This window comes from Somniosus microcephalus, unplaced genomic scaffold (genome assembly GCF_052327205.1).
Source record: "Somniosus microcephalus isolate GS21.2 unplaced genomic scaffold, FLI_Smic_1.0 unresolved_chr3, whole genome shotgun sequence".
Taxonomy (NCBI): domain Eukaryota; kingdom Metazoa; phylum Chordata; class Chondrichthyes; order Squaliformes; family Somniosidae; genus Somniosus; species Somniosus microcephalus.
Window position 1 is genome coordinate 2,443,107 of NW_028225181.1, and position 12,366 is coordinate 2,455,472.

A 12,366-nucleotide genomic window follows, 5' to 3' on the forward strand; every position below is an offset into this window, starting at 1 on the left:
CAGTGTGTAATGGGATGTAGTGTCAGAGTGTAATGGGATGTAGTGTCAGAGTGTAATGGGATGTAGTGCCAGGGTGTAATGGGATGTAGTGTCAGTGTGTAATGGGATGTAGTGTCAGAGTGTAATGGGATGTAGCGTCAGAGTGTAATGGGATGTAGTGTCAGAGTGTAATGGGATGTAGTGTCAGAGTGTAATGGGATGTAGCGTCAGAGTGTAATGGGATGTAGTGTCAGAGTGTAATGGGATGTAGTGTCAGAGTGTAATGGGATGTAGTGCCAGGGTGTAATGGGATGTAGTGTCTGAAGGGAGTGGGATGCAGTGTCTGAGGGGAGGGGGATGTAGTGCCTGAGGGCAGTGGGATGTAGTGCCTGAGGGCAGTGGGATGTAGTGTCTGAGGGGAGTGGGATGCAGTGTCTGAGGGGAGTGGGATGTTGTGTCTGAGGGGAGTGGCATGTCGTGTCTGAGGGGAGTGGCATGTCGTGTCTGAGGGGAGTGGCATGTCGTGTCTGAGGGGAGTGGCATGTCGTGTCTGAGGGGAGTGGGATGTAGTGCCTGAGGGCAGTGGGATGTAGTGTCTGAGGGGTGTGGGATGCAGTGTCTGAGGGGAGTGGGATGTTGTGTCTGAGGGGAGTGGCATGTCGTGTCTGAGGGGAGTGGGATGTAGTGTCTGAGGGGAGTGGCATGTCGTGTCTGAGGGGAGTGGGATGTAGTGACTGAGGGGAGTGGGATGTAATTTATGAGGGGAGTGGGATGTAGTGTCTGAGGGGAGTGGGATGTAGTGTCTGAGTGGATTGGGATGCAGTGTCTGAGGGGAGTGGGATGTAGAGCCTCAGGGGAGTGGGATGTAGTGTCTGAGTGGATTGGGATGTAGTGTCTGAGGGGAGTGGGATGTAGTGTCTCAGGGGAGTGGGATGTAGTGTCTGAGGGGTGTGGGATTTAGTGACTGAGGGGAGTGGGATGTAGTGTCCGAGGGGAGTGGGATTTAGTGACTGAGGGGAGTGGGATGTAGTGTCCGAGGGGAGTGGGATTTAGTGTCTGAGGGGAGTGGGATGTAGTGTCTGAGTGGATTGGGATGTAGTGTCTGAGGGGAGTGGGATGTAGTGTCTCAGGGGAGTGGGATGTAGTGTCTCAGGGGAGTGGGATGTAGTGTCTGAGTGGATTGGGATGTAGTGCCTGAGGGGAGTGGGATGTAGTGTCTCAGGGGAGTGGGATGTAGCGTGTGAGGGGAGTGGGATGTAGCGTCTGAGGGGAGTGGGGTGTAGTGTCTGAGGGGAGTGGGATGTAGTGACTGAGGGGAGTGGTATGTTGTGTCTGAGGGAACTGGGATGTAGTGTCAGAGGGGAGTGGGATGTAGTGTCTGAGGGGAGTGGGACGTACGGTCTGAGGGGAGTGGGATGCAGTGTCTGAGGGGAGTGGGATGTAGTGTCTGAGGGGAGTGGGATGTAGTGTCTGAGGGGAGTGGGATGTAGTGTCTGAGGGGAGTGGGATGTAGTGTCTGAGGGGAGTGGGATGTAATGCCTGAGGGGAGTGGGATGTAGTGTTAGAGGGGAGTGGGATGTAGTGATTGAGGGGAGTGGGATGTAGTTTCTGAGGGGAGTGGGATGTAGTGTCTGAGGGGAGTGGGATGTAATGTCTGAGGGGAGTGGGATGTAGTGTCTGATGGGAGTGGGATGTAGTGTCTGAGGGGAGTGGGATGTAGTGTCTGAGGGGAGTGGGATGTAATGTCTGAGGGGAGTGGGATGTAATGTCTGAGGGGAGTGGGATGTAGTGACTGAGGGAATTGGGATGTAGTTTCTGAGGGGAGTGGGATGTAGCGTCTGAGGGGAGTGTGATGTAGCGTCTGAGGGGAGTGTGATGTAGCGTCTTAGGGGAGTGGGATGTAGCGCCTGAGGGGAGTGGGCTGTAGCATCTGAGGGGAGTGGGATGTAGTGTCTGAGGGGAGTGGGATGTAGTGTCTGAGGGGAGTGGGATGTAGTGTCTGAGGGGAGTGGGATGTAGTGTCTGAGGGGAGTGGGGTGTAGTGTCTGAGGGGAGTGGGATGTAGTGTCTGAGGGGAGTGTGATGTAGTGTCTGGGGGGTGTGGGATGTAGTGTCTCAGGGGAGTGGGATGTAGTGTCTGAGGGGAGTGGGATGCAGTAACTGAGGGGAGTGTGATGCAGTGACTGAGGGGAGTGTGATGCAGTGACTGAGGGGAGTGGGCTGCAGTGACTGAGGGGAGCGGAAGTGGATGATTTTGGTTTATATAAAGATTGGTGTCTGACAATCTCCAGAGTCCAGTACCAGCCTGATGCCCTGCACTGGCGATCTCCCATGTGTAACTACCTTTATTACAGATCCAGAGACATCCCCACCTCAGGAACCCGAGGAACAAACAATGTGAGAGTCCACTGAGCATTCGTCCACTATTCCAGTAGGGTCTGCCGCCTCAGGTCTCTGCCTTGTGGGGCCAATTCTAAGCAGCCAATGCAACTGCTGAAATCCTCTTTCCCTCAGATTAAAGCAGTCTCTTTCTGAGGGGACTGGGTCGTGGAGACTAATGTGTGTGTGATGATGAGACTGAGGGGATTTGGTTGAAGTGACTGATCGAATTGCGATGTAGTGACTGAGGGCAGTGGGATTTAGTGACTGATAGGAATGGGATGTAGTGACTGAGGGCAGTGTGATGTAGTGTCTGATAGGAATGGGATGTAGTGTCTGATTGAACTGGGATGTAGTGTCTGAGGGGAGTGGGATGTAGTGTCAGAGCGTAATGGGATGTAGAGTGAGAGTGTAATGGGATGTAGTGTCAGAGTGTAATGGGATGTAGCGTCAGAGTGTAATGGGATGTAGTGTCAGAATGTAATGGGATGTAGTGTCAGTGTGTAATGGGATGTAGCGTCAGAGTGTAATGGGATGTAGTGTCAGTGTGTAATGGGATGTAGCGTCAGAGTGTAATGGGATGTAGTGTCAGAGTGTAGTGGGATGTAGTGTCAGAGTGTAATGGGATGTAGTGTCAGAGTGTAATGGGATGTAGTGTCAGAGTGTAATGGGATGTAGTGTCAGTGTGTAATGGGATGTAGTGTCAGTGTGTAATGGGATGTAGTGTCAGTGTGTAATGGGATCTAGTGCCAGGGTGTAATGGGATGTATTGTCAGGGTGTAATGGGATGTAGTGTCAGAGTGTAGTGGGATGTAGTGTCAGAGTGTAATGGGATGTAGTGCCAGGGTGTAATGGGATGTAGTGTCAGAGTGTAATGGGATGTAGTGTCAGAGTGTAATGGGATGTAGCGTCAGAGTGTAATGGGATGTATTGTCAGAGTGTAATGGGATGTAGTGTCAGAGTGTAATGGGATGTAGTGTCAGAGTGTAATGGGATGTAGTGTCAGAGTGTAATGGGATGTAGTGTCAGAGTGTAATGGGATGTAGTGTCATAATGGGATGTAGTGTCAGAGTGTAATGGGATGTAGTGCCAGGGTGTAATGGGATGTATTGTCAGAGTGTAATGGGATGTAGTGTCAGAGTGTAATGGGATGTAGTGTCAGAGTGTAATGGGATGTATTGTCAGAGTGTAATGGGATGTAGTGTCAGAGTGTAGTGGGATGTAGTGTCAGAATGTAGTGGGATGTAGTGTCATAATGGGATGTAGTGTCAGAGTGTAATGGGATGTAGTGTCAGAGTGTAATGGGATGTATTGTCAGAGTGTAATGGGATGTAGTGTCAGAGTGTAATGGGATGTAGTGTCAGAGTGTAATGGGATGTAGTGTCATAATGGGATGAAGTGTCAGAGTGTAATGGGATGTAGTGCCAGGGTGTAATGGGATGTATTGTCAGAGTGTAATGGGATGTAGTGTCAGAGTGTAATGGGATGTAGTGTCAGAGTGTAATGGGATGTAGTGTCAGAGTGTAATGGGATGTAGTGTCAGTGTAATGGGATGTAGTGTCAGAGTGTAATGGGATGTAGTGTCAGAGTGTAATGGGATGTAGCTTCCGAGTGTAATGGGATGTAGTGTCAGAGTGTAATGGGATGTAGTGTCAGTGTGTAGTGGGATGTAGTGTCAGTGTGTAATGGGATGTAGTGTCAGAGTGTAATGGGATGTAGCTTCAGAGTGTAATGGGATGTAGTGTCAGAGTGTAATGGGATGTAGTGTCAGTGTGTAGTGGGATGTAGTGTCAGAATGTAATGGGATGTAGTGTCAGAATGTAGTGGGATGTAGTGTCAGTGTGTAATGGGATGTAGTGCCAGGGTGTAATGGGATGTATTGTCACAGTGTAATGGGATGTAGTGTCAGAGTGTAATGGGATGTAGTGTCAGAATGTAGTGGGATGTAGTGCCAGGGTGTAATGGGATGTATTGTCAGAGTGTAATGGGATGTAGTGTCAGAGTGTAATGGGATGTAGTGTCAGAATGTAGTGGGATGTAGTGTCAGAGTGTAATGGGATGTAGTGCCAGGGTGTAATGGGATGTATTGTCAGAGTGTAATGGGATGTACTGTCAGAGTGTAATGGGATGTAGTGTCAGAGTGTAATGGGATGTAGTGTCAGAGTGTAATGGGATGTAGTATCAGAGTGTAATGGGATGTAGTGCCAGGGTGTAATGGGATGTAGTGTCAGTGTAATGGGATGTAGTATCAGAGTGTAATGGGATGTAGTGTCAGAGTGTAATGGGATGTAGTGTCAGAGTGTAATGGGATGTAGTGTCAGAGTGTAATGGGATGTAGTTTCAGAGTGTAATGGGATGTAGTGTCAGAGTGTAATGGGATGTAGTGTCAGAGTGTAATGGGATGTAGTGTCAGAGTGTAATGGGATGTAGTGTCATAATGGGATGTAGTGTCAGAGTGTAATGGGCTGTAGTGTCAGAGTGTAATGGGATGTAGTGTCAGAGTGTAATGGGATGTAGTGTCAGAGTGTAATGGGATGTAGTGTCAGTGTAATGGGATGTAGTATCAGAGTGTAATGGGATGTAGTGTCAGAGTGTAATGGGATGTAGTGTCATAATGGGATGAAGTGTCAGAGTGTAATGGGATGTAGTGCCAGGGTGTAATGGGATGTATTGTCAGAGTGTAATGGGATGTAGTGTCAGAGTGTAATGGGATGTAGTGTCAGAGTGTAATGGGATGTAGTGTCAGAGTGTAATGGGATGTAGTGTCAGAGTGTAATGGGATGTAGTGTCAGAGTGTAATGGGATGTAGTGTCAGAGTGTAATGGGATGTAGCGTCAGAGTGTAATGGGATGTAGCGTCAGAGTGTAATGGGATGTAGCGTCAGAGTGTAATGGGATGTAGCGTCAGTGTGTAGTGGGATGTAGTGTCAGTGTGTAATGGGATGTAGTGTCAGAGTGTAATGGGATGTAGTGTCAGAGTGTAATGGGATGTATTGTCAGAGTGTAATGGGATGTAGTGTCAGAGTGTAGTGGGATGTAGTGTCAGAATGTAGTGGGATGTAGTGTCATAATGGGATGTAGTGTCAGAGTGTAATGGGATGTAGTGTCAGAGTGTAATGGGATGTATTGTCAGAGTGTAATGGGATGTAGTGTCAGAGTGTAATGGGATGTAGTGTCAGAGTGTAATGGGATGTAGTGTCATAATGGGATGAAGTGTCAGAGTGTAATGGGATGTAGTGCCAGGGTGTAATGGGATGTATTGTCAGAGTGTAATGGGATGTAGTGTCAGAGTGTAATGGGATGTAGTGTCAGAGTGTAATGGGATGTAGTGTCAGAGTGTAATGGGATGTAGTGTCAGAGTGTAATGGGATGTAGTGTCAGAGTGTAATGGGATGTAGTGTCAGAGTGTAATGGGATGTAGCGTCAGAGTGTAATGGGATGTAGCGTCAGAGTGTAATGGGATGTAGCGTCAGAGTGTAATGGGATGTAGCGTCAGTGTGTAGTGGGATGTAGTGTCAGTGTGTAATGGGATGTAGTGTCAGAGTGTAATGGGATGTAGTGTCAGAGTGTAATGGGATGTAGTGTCAGTGTAATGGGATGTAGTGTCAGAGTGTAATGGGATGTAGTGTCAGAGTGTAATGGGATGTAGCTTCCGAGTGTAATGGGATGTAGTGTCAGAGTGTAATGGGATGTAGTGTCAGTGTGTAGTGGGATGTAGTGTCAGTGTGTAATGGGATGTAGTGTCAGAGTGTAATGGGATGTAGCTTCAGAGTGTAATGGGATGTAGTGTCAGAGTGTAATGGGATGTAGTGTCAGAGTGTAATGGGATGTAGCGTCAGAGTGTAATGGGATGTAGTGTCAGAGTGTAGTGGGATGTAGTGTCAGAGTGTAATGGGATGTAGTGTCAGAGTGTAATGGGATGTAGTGTCAGTGTGTAATGGGATGTAGCGTCAGAGTGTAATGGGATGTAGTGTCAGTGTGTAATGGGATGTAGCGTCAGAGTGTAATGGGATGTAGTGTCAGAGTGTAGTGGGATGTAGTGTCAGAGTGTAATGGGATGTAGTGTCAGAGTGTAATGGGATGTAGTGTCAGAGTGTAATGGGATGTAGTGTCAGTGTGTAATGGGATGTAGTGTCAGTGTGTAATGGGATGTAGTGTCAGTGTGTAATGGGATCTAGTGCCAGGGTGTAATGGGATGTATTGTCAGGGTGTAATGGGATGTAGTGTCAGAGTGTAGTGGGATGCAGTGTCTGAGGGGAGTGGGATGCAGTGTCTGAGGGGAGTGGGATGTAGTGTCTGAGGGGAGTGGGATATAGTGCCTGAGGGGAGTGGGCTGTAGCGTCTGAGGGGAGTGGGATCTACTGTCCCAGGGGAGTGGGATGTAGTGTCCGAGGGGATTGGGATGCAGTGTCTGAGGGGAGTGGGATGTAGTGTCTGAGGGGAGTGGGATGTAGTGACTGAGGGGAGTGGGATGTTGTGTCTGAGGGAAGTGGGATGTAGTGTCAGAGGGGAGTGGGATGTAGTGACTGAGGGAATTGGGATGTAGTGTCTGAGGGGAGTGGGATGTAGCGTCTGAGGGGAGTGGGATGTAGCGTCTGAGGGGAGTGGGATGTAGCGCCTGAGGGGAGTGGGATGTAGCGTCTGAGGGGAGTGGGCTGTAGCATCTGAGGGGAGTGGGGTGTAGCGTCTGAGGGGAGTGGGATGTAGTGTCTGAGGGGAGTGGGATGCAGTGTCTGAGGGGAGTGGGATGTAGTTTCTGAGGGGAGTGGGATGTAGTGTCTGAGTGGGTTGGGATGTAGTGTCTGAGGGGAGTGGGATGTAGTGCCTCAGGGGAGTGGGATGTAGTGTCTGAGTGGATTGGGATGTAGTTTCTGAGGGGAGTGGGATGTAGTGTCTGAGGGGAGTGGGATGTAGTGTCTGAGGGGAGTGGGATTTAGTGACTGAGGGGAGTGGGATGTAGTGTCTGAGGGGAGTGGGATGTAGTGTCTGAGGGGAGTGGGATGTAGTGTCCGAGGGGAGTGGGATTTAGTGTCTGAGGGGAGTGGGATGTAGTTTCTGAGGGGAGTGGGATGTAGCGTGTGAGGGGAGTGGGATGTAGCGTCTGAGGGGAGTGGGGTGTAGTGTCTGAGGGGAGTGGGATGTAGTGACTGAGGGGAGTGGTATGTTGTGTCTGAGGGAACTTGGATGTAGTGTCAGAGGGGAGTGGGATGTAGTGTCTGAGGGGAGTGGGACGTACTGTCTGAGGGGAGTGGGACGTAGTGTCTGAGGGGAGTGGGATGTAGTGTCTGAGGGGAGTGGGATGTAGTGTCTGAGGGGAGTGGGATGTAGTGTCTGAGGGGAGTGGGATGTAGTGTCTGAGGGGAGTGGGATGTAGAGACTGAGGGGAGTGGGATGTAGTGTCTGAGGGGAGTGGGATGCAGTGTCTGAGGGGAGTGGGATGTAGTGTCTGAGGGGAGTGGGATGTAGTGTCTGAGGAGAGTGGGATGAAGTGACTGAGGGGAGTGGGATGTAGTGTCTGAAGTGAGTGGGATGTAGTGTCTGAGGGTAGTGGGATGTAGTGTCTGAGGGGAGTGGGATGTAGTGTCTGAGGGGAGTGTGATGTAGCGTCTTAGGGGAGTGGGATGTAGCGCCTGAGGGGAGTGGGCTGTAGCCTCTGAGGGGAGTGGGATGCAGTGTCTGAGGGGAGTGGGATGCAGTGTCTGAGGGGAGTGGGATGTAGTGTCTGAGGGGAGTGGGATGTAGTGTCTGAGGGTAGTGGGATGTAGTGTCTGAGGGGAGTGGGATGTAGTGTCTGAGGGGAGTGTGATGTAGCGTCTTAGGGGAGTGGGATGTAGCGCCTGAGGGGAGTGGGCTGTAGCGTCTGAGGGGAGTGGGCTGTAGCGTCTGAGGGGAGTGGGATGTCGTGTCCGAGGGGAGTGGGATGTAGTGACTGAGGGGAGTGGGATGTAGTGTCTGAGGGGAGTGGGATGCAGAGCCTGAGGGGAGTGGGCTGTAGCGTCTGAGGGGAGTGGGATGTAGTGTCTGAGGGGAGTGGGATGTAGTGTCTAAGGGGAGAGGGATGTAGTGTCTGAGGGGAGTGGGATGTAGTGTCTGAGGGGAGTGGGATGTAGTGTCTGAGGGGAGTGGGATGTAGTGTCTGAGGGGAGTGGGATGTAGTGTCTGAGGGGAGTGGGATGTAGTGTCTGAGGGGAGTGGGATGTAGTGTCTGAAGGGAGTGGAATGTAGTGTCTGAGGGGAGTGGGATGTAGTGTCTGAGGGGAGTGGGATGTAGTGTCTGAGCTGAGTGGGATGTAGTGTCTGAGCTGAGTGGGATGTAGTGACTGAGGGGAGTGGGATGTAGTGTCTGAGGGGAGTGGGATGTAGTGACTGAGGGGAGTGGGATGTAGTGTCTGAGGGGAGTGGGATGTAGTGTCTGAGGGGAGTGGGATGTAGTGTCTGAGGGGAGTGGGATCTAGTGTCCGAGGGGAGTGGGATGTAGTGTCTGAGGGGAGTGGGATCTAGTGTCCGAGGGGAGTGGGATGTAGTGTCCGAGGGGAGTGGGATGTAGTGTCCGAGGGGAGTGGGATGTAGTGTCCGAGGGGAGTGGGATGTAGTGTCCGAGGGGAGTGGGATGTAGTGTGTGAGGGGAGTGGGATGTTGTGTCTGAGGGGAGTGGGATGTAGTGTCTGAGGGGAGTGGGATGTAGTGTCTGAGGGGAGTGGGATGTAGTGCCTGAGGGGAGTGGGATGTAGTGTCAGAGGGGAGTGGGATGTAGTGATTGAGGGGAGTGGGATGTAGTGTCTGAAGGGAGTGGGATGTAGTGTCTGAGGGGAGTGGGATGTACTGTCTGAGCTGAGTGGGATGTAGTGTCTGAGCTGAGTGGGATGTAGTGACTGAGGGGAGTGGGATGTCGTGTCTGAGGGGAGTGGGATGTAGTGTCTGAAGGGAGTGGGATGTAGTGTCTGAGGGGAGTGGGATGTACTGTCTGAGCTGAGTGGGATGTAGTGTCTGAGCTGAGTGGGATGTAGTGACTGAGGGGAGTGGGATGTCGTGTCTGAGGGGAATGGGATGTAGTGACTGAGGGGAGTGGGATGTAGTCTCTGAGGGGAGTGGGATGTAGTGTCTGAGGGGAGTGGGATGTAGTGTCTGAGGGGAGTGGGATGTAGTGTCTGAGGGGAGTGGGATGTAGTGTCTGAGGGGAGTGGGATGTAGTGTCTGAGGGGAGTGGGATCTAGTGTCCCAGGGGAGTGGGATGTAGTGTCTGAGGGGAGTGGGATGTTGTGTCTGAGGGGAGTGGGATGTAGTGTCTGAGGGGAGTGCGATGTAGTGTCTGAGGGGAGTGGGATGTAGTGCCTGAGGGGAGTGGGATGTAGTGTCAGAGGGGAGTGGGATGTAGTGATTGAGGGGAGTGGGATGTAGTGTCTGAGGGGAGTGGGATGTAGTATCTGAGGGGAGTGGGATGTAATGTCTGAGGGGAGTGGGATGTAATGTCTGAGGGGAGTGGGATGTAGTGACTGAGGAGAGTGGGATGCAGTGACTGAGGGGAGTGGGATGCAGAGTCTGAGGGGAGTGGGATGCAGAGTCTGAGGGGAGTGGGATGTAGCGTCTGAGGGGAGTGGGATGTAGCGTCTGAGGGGAGTGGGATGTAGTGTCTGAGGGGAGTGGGATGTAGTGTCTGAGGGGAGTGGGATGTCGTGTCCGAGGGAAGTGGGATTTAGTGTCCGAGGGGAGTGGGATGTAGCGTCTGAGGGGAGTGGGATGTAGCGCCTGAGGGTAGTGGGCTGTAGCGTCTGAGGGGAGTGGGATGTAATGTCTGAGGGGATTGATATGTAGTGTCTGAGGCGAGTGGGATGTAGTGTCTGAGGGGAGTGGGATGTAGTGTCTGAGGGGAGTGGGATTTAGTGACTGAGGGGAGTGGGATGTAGTGACTGAGGGGAGTGGGATGCAGTTTCTGAGGGGAGTGGGATGTAGTGTCTGAGGGGAGTGGGATGTAGCGTCTGAGGGGAGTGGGGTGTAGTGCCTGAGGGGAGTGGAATTTAGTGTCTGAGGGGAGTGGAATGTAGTGCCTGAGGGGAGTGGGATGTAGTGTCAGAGGGGAGTGGGATGTAGTGATTGAGGGGAGTGGGATGTAGTGTCTGAGGGGAGTGGGATGTAGTATCTGAGAGGAGTGGGATGTAATGTCTGAGGGGAGTGGGATGTAATGTCTGAGGGGAGTGGGATGTAGTGACTGAGGAGAGTGGGATGCAGTGACTGAGGGGAGTGGGATGCAGAGTCTGAGGGGAGTGGGATGCAGAGTCTGAGGGGAGTGGGATGTAGCGTCTGAGGGGAGTGGGATGTAGCGTCTGAGGGGAGTGGGATGTAGTTTCTGAGGGGAGTGGGGTGTAGTGTCTGAGGGGAGTGGGATTTAGTGTCTGAGGGGAGTGGAATGTAGTGTCTGAGCGGAGTGGGATGTAGTGTCTGAGGGGAGTGGGATGTAGTGTCCGAGGGGAGTGGGATGTAGTGTCCGAGGGGAGTGGGATGTAGTGTCCGAGGGGAGTGGGATGTAGTGTCCGAGGGGAGTGGGATGTAGTGTCCGAGGGGAGTGGGATGTAGTTTCCGAGAGGAGTGGGATGTAGTGTCCGAGGGGAGTGGGATGTAGTGTCCGAGGGGAGTGGGGTGTAATGTCCGAGGGGAGTGGGACGTAGTGTCTGTGGGGAGTGGGATGTAGTGTCTGAGGGGAGTGGGATGTAGTGTCTGAGTGGAGTGGGATGTAGTGTCTGAGGGGAGTGGAATGTAGTGTCTGAGCGGAGTGGGATGTAGTGACTGAGGGGAGTGGGATGTAGTGTCTGAGGGGAGTGGGATGTAGTGTCCGAGGGGAGTGGGATTTAGTGTCTGAGGGGAGTGGGATGTAGTGTCTGAGGGGAGTGGGATGTAGCGTGTGAGGGGAGTGGGATGTAGCGTCTGAGGGGAGTGGGGTGTAGTGTCTGAGGGGAGTGGGATGTAGTGACTGAGGGGATTGGTATGTTGTGTCTGAGGGAACTGGGATGTAATGTCAGAGGGGAGTGGGATGTAGTGTCTGAGGGGAGTGGGACGTACTGTCTGAGGGGAGTGGGATGTAGTGTCTGAGGGGAGTGGGATGTAGTGTCTGAGGGGAGTGGGATGTAGTGTCTGAGGGGAGTGGGATGTAGTGTCTGAGGGGAGTGGGATGTATTGTCTGAGGGTAGTGGGATGTCGTGTCTGAGGGGAGTGGGATGTAGTTTCTGAGGAGAGTGGGATGTAGTGTCTGAGGGGAGTTGGATGTATTGTCTGAGGGGAGTGGGATGTAGTGTCTGAGGGGAGTGGGATGTAGTGTCTGAGGGGAGTGGGATGTAGTGACTGAGGGGAGTGGGATGTAGTGACTGAGGGGAGTGGGATGTAGTGTCTGCGGGGAGTGGGATGCACTGTCTGAGGGGAGTGGAATGTAGTGTCTGAGAGGAGTGGGATGTAGTGTCTGAGGAGAGTGGGATGAAGTGTCTGAGGGTAGTGGGATGTAGTGTCTGAGGGGAGTGGGATGTAGTGTCTGAGGGGAGTGGGATGTAGTGTCGGAGGAGAGTGGGATGTAGTGTCTGAGGGGAGTTGGATGTAGTGTCTGATGTGAGTGGGATGTAGTGTCTGAGGGTAGTGGGATGTAATGTCTGAGGGGAGTGGGATGTAGTGTCTGAGGGGAGTGGGATGTAGTGTCTGAGGGGAGTGGGATGTAGTGTCTCAGGGGAGTGGGATGTAGTGTCTGAGGGGAGTGGGATGTAGTGTCAGAGGGGAGTGGGATGTGGTGTCTGAGGGGAGTGGGATGTGGTGTCTGAGGGGAGTGGGAAGTAGTGTCAGAGGGGAGTGGGATGTAGTGATTGAGGGGAGTGGGATGTAGTGACTGAGGGGAGTTGGATGTAGTGTCTGAGGGGAGTGGGATGTAGTGTCTGAGGGGAGTGGGATGTAGTGTCTGAGGGGAGTGGGATGCAATGCCTGAGGGGAGTGGGATCTAGTGTCTGAGGGGAGTGGGATATATTGTCTGAGGGTA

At 52.2% G+C, this 12,366-nt stretch overlaps 1 pseudogene across 1 annotated transcript in view; it reads left to right on the forward strand.

The window, feature by feature from the left end:
* The window catches only part of LOC147091171 (uncharacterized), a 133,828-nt pseudogene that overhangs the window by 74,409 nt on the left and 47,053 nt on the right, over positions 1 to 12,366 (forward strand). The window contains exon 7 of the transcript XR_015075173.1: positions 2,334 to 2,429. The product of XR_015075173.1 is annotated as an uncharacterized LOC147091171 (transcript). The remainder of the gene's footprint in view (positions 1 to 2,333; positions 2,430 to 12,366) is intronic.